This window comes from Pteropus vampyrus, unplaced genomic scaffold, assembly GCF_000151845.1.
Source record: "Pteropus vampyrus isolate Shadow unplaced genomic scaffold, Pvam_2.0 Scaffold49, whole genome shotgun sequence".
Lineage (NCBI taxonomy): Eukaryota > Metazoa > Chordata > Mammalia > Chiroptera > Pteropodidae > Pteropus > Pteropus vampyrus.
In genome coordinates this window covers 3,747,224-3,751,323 of record NW_011888830.1, presented here as the reverse complement: position 1 = coordinate 3,751,323, position 4,100 = coordinate 3,747,224, and positions in this window count along the sequence as shown.

Sequence of the window (4,100 nt, the reverse complement as noted above, 5' to 3'; positions counted from 1 at the left end):
TTTTTTTTTTTTTTTTAATTCCTAAACTGGAGAAGACCAGCCCACCCACACAGTGATTGATGATTACACAGGAGGTCGCAGAAGAGCAGGGAAGGGGAACTTGACCCCTCTCAGTCCAAACCAACGAATGTTATAAGCAATACATTCTTCAGATAACTTCCTGATGAACAGAAAAATAAAATCTACACGGAGACCACTGGACTCCCAGGGCAGGGTCTGTCTGCTTCCGCCAACAGTTAGAACCCATGAGGAGGCCGGGACCACATCCGCTGTGAAAATTCTGGCCTCCTTAAGTGTGGATGGATCTCTTGGTGCGGGTGTCCACGCTCGTGAGTCCTCTCTGATGACCCCATCTGCATCCTGAGGAATTCAGTGTCCTGTTGCTGTGCTCTCCCCTTCCGTGTTCATCCAGTGCCCACTGAAGTCCCCTGTTGCCCACTGGAGTTCCTACCCACCTCACAACCCAAAGACCCACCCACAGGCGTAAGCCTTCTTAAGCCTTGCCAATATCATATTTCAGGACTCTTCCTAGGTTAATAAATATTTTATACTAATTCAGGTAAATTTGTGAATAAATGTCAACACTTTCAAGTGCTGCCTCTCCCAGAGAGTATTTACATCTTGTTAAGATTTGTGCTTGATAATACTGATCAAAGGAAGCAGTCAAAGGACAATGGACTTAATTGTAACAGAACTGATAAAAATGGCTATCACTTGTACTTAGACTAGCTAGTGTTCTAAGTACTTTAATGGATAGCATGAGATCTAACTCACATCTGCCTTATGAAGCAAATCCAGTTATCATGCCCATTTTACAGATGAGGAAACTGACAGAGAGGGTTAAGTAATCTCCCCAAGGCCACACAGCTACAAGTGCATATAGATGCCTGTGTGCAAACACAGGTAGGTGAGGTGCTAGAGCCCCGTATTTGTTCCCTATACAACACATGGGGCAAAGAGACTTTGAGGCATGTGGAAATAGGTGAGAACAGGCAAAGGCTGTTTATTGAGAGTTTGCTATAGCAAAAGAGTCAGTCGCCGTCTTTTGAGTTTTGACTGAGATGGAAAGGCAGGGGGAGGAGTAGGAAAGCTTTATAGAAGGAAAAGGGAAGGCTTCAGGAATGCCCGATGGGAGGCTGTCGGCTCGGGGAAAGCTGTCGGTGAGCTACCTGGAAGGGGCGGGCTGGCTATCTGGAAGTGGGGCTGCCCGTGTGTTTAGAGGTACATGTTTGACTTTCTCTGGTTGGTCTTAAATTAGATGTAGAGACAAAAATTAGAAAAGCTGTCACTTATTGATCGTTTCCTGCACATTTCAAGCCAGTTGTTATAAGGGTTTTGTTTGACTTCCTGGACTGTGCCTAGAAATAGTGGTTTGACTTCCTTCAGGTCTGACTTATGGAAGCTGGCTTCCTGAGCTGATTACTGAAGATAATGGGTTAGTTTCCTAGACTGGTTGCTGCAGATAGTGAGTCAGAGTTCTATTTTTATATATACTTTGGCCTCGTTAGTTTGTATATTCACTCTCTCAGGCAGAAGAACCTTCTGGAATCATTCACTTGCCCCAGCATGGAAGGAGGCCTCCTCTGGACAGGAGTCTTCCAGCTAACAGCAGATCCTTTCGCTGAAGCAGGTTTGTGAAAACGTTAGAGTCTTGATTTCTAGCAAAGAGATATCTGTTGAGTTCCCTGGTGCTGATCTCTCCTATGCTGCTTAATATTCATCTGGTGGTAAAGAGTAAAAAGGCAGAAAAATCGTCTTATCTGTAATTATGCCTCCACAATAAATGTCAAAGGTTGGCCAAGGTCTTAACTGGTAAAGAAGGAGGAGGAATGTTCTCTTCCCATCTCAGCCAAAGCGCAGAGCTCAAAATCGCTGCACAGACGAGCTGGAGGAAAACCAGCCCTGTAGACTTGCTCGCTCCCAAAGACAGCAGCCCTTTTCGGCAGCTGGTCACATGCACAGCAGCCCATGGTTTTTCATTACGTTAGCAAATAGTTCTGTTTGCAACAGGACCAGGCACGTCTCAGAGAAACCCAATGTAAACAACACGGGTGGGCAGTACATATTCCTGAGCACCTACTCTGTGTCCGTTGTGATAAAGAAGTAGGCTGGAATAGTCTGGCCTTCAGAGGGTCCTACTGCTTTTATGTGAGATACTATTTTTCATCTACTAGAGCGAATGATAAATTCAGCACAAAGCATCCAGTGAGTTTCGCCTTGAGAAATACATAAGCCCCTAATGAGATATGGCCCTCACTATGATTTTATTGCCTCTTTCTAACATGAAGTTAATATGAAAGTGCTTGCATTTGGGGACCCAAATCAATTACATACCCACAACAACTACAGATGTATGTTCTAAAGACATTAAAAGGGTGCCAGCATGTTATTATGAATGTTCTGATGTAACAAATGCTGGTGACCAGTGTTAAAAACGGAATCGAATACAAAATAAAAGAATGGGTCCTTCCAGCCATCAGGTGAGCACAAACCCAAAAGCTCATTCCTCTTTGGCATTCAACGTAGGTGAAATGCTGAAGGAGGTGTGTAGTGTTTGGCCAAGGCCATGATCTTACTCTTCCGGTCAGAGAGCAATTGGGGACCAGGAAAAGGGTCACAGAGAGTGGATGTGAGGATGGTCTTGTTACACAATGGTGCAGTTTGGTGAACCTGGGTTCTGACTTGACTCAATTACTAGTTAGTGGAGTGACTTTGGGCAAATCACTTCCCTCTTGAGATTTCAATGAAGTTGTACCTGACAGAGCTACATAGGTAATATATGTGTGATATTTTGTATCAATTTGTACATAGACATATAAAGTCTTTTAAAGTAAAATAAAAATATCCCCTATAGAAAACTATTAGTATACTATTACTAATATAATACACTAAAGTGGCTACATAGAAGAAAAAATGAGTAGATGATTAAAAGAAGAAAAGAACAAGCCTAGAACGTGTCCAACCTTTTCACTGTAATCTATGGAGACAGAGGTAAAAGAGAAGAGCATTTTCCTCTAGGAAGCCACAAATGTAACAGAAAAGGAAGTGTGAGAGATCGCTCACCAGTGAGTGTTAAAACTGGTCTAGACATCCCTTTCATACGCATAATCGCATACGTAAAATGACTCCCTGTTTTGATAATCTGTTGGCAAAGAGTGGCAAACTAATCTCAGTAGTCTTTCCGGGACTCTTGAATGAATGGGTTTCTAAGTCTAAAAGAAAATATTTTGTCCAAAGTCATCTTTAAGATTCTTAAGCCCAAAGTGCCTGGGTTCTGAATGAATCATTGTCATGCACACAGCTCAGAGAGTTTTCTGTTTCTCTTCGATACACATGTGGAACTAAGCAATCATCAGCCCATGCAACTCCTTGGCCCTTCTTGAACACTCGATGAGTAAAATGAGAGACGATAAAACCTGTAACATAGTGCTTTCTATTTTTAACATAAGGATTCCCATTTCTACCTTAAAGTATTCTTTTGTGATTTATTTTGAAAGCCAGACATGATCTATGGAGATGTGTGTAGGCAGTGGATAGGCGTGAGTGTATGTGTGTGTGTGTATGTGTGTGTGTGTGTAAAGAAACACAATTACGCATCCCCACTCAGGTTAGAGTATTTATTCTTAGATATTAACATTCCACTTAATCTAGGCTAGTAATCCTATAACTGGATTTACTAGATTTCTGCCTGCAATCAAAAGAAACCCAAATAAGGTCCACTTCAAAAGAAATGACACCAAGTATGTTTCCCTAACAAAGAAAAAGAGTGTTTCAATTAATGAAAAAGATGTTTTATCATATTAACAATCACTTTATAACTCTCTGCATTCTCAACAATAAGCCTGAAAAAAAAAAAACACAAAGCTACAAAAAATTGATGCTTTTGTTAGATTTCTTGACTTCTAATCATAATTTATTATCGAGTTGTTATCCTCAGAATAGAAAAAAATGCACATATATATTTATGCATATACATGTGTATGTAATGTGTGGATGTATGTGTAGTTTTTTATGTTAAGAGAGAGTAAAACTTCAAATAGAATACAGTTTTTTAAAAAGAGAGAAGTACAATACTTTTAGGACAAGCAAGGTAGCAAAGC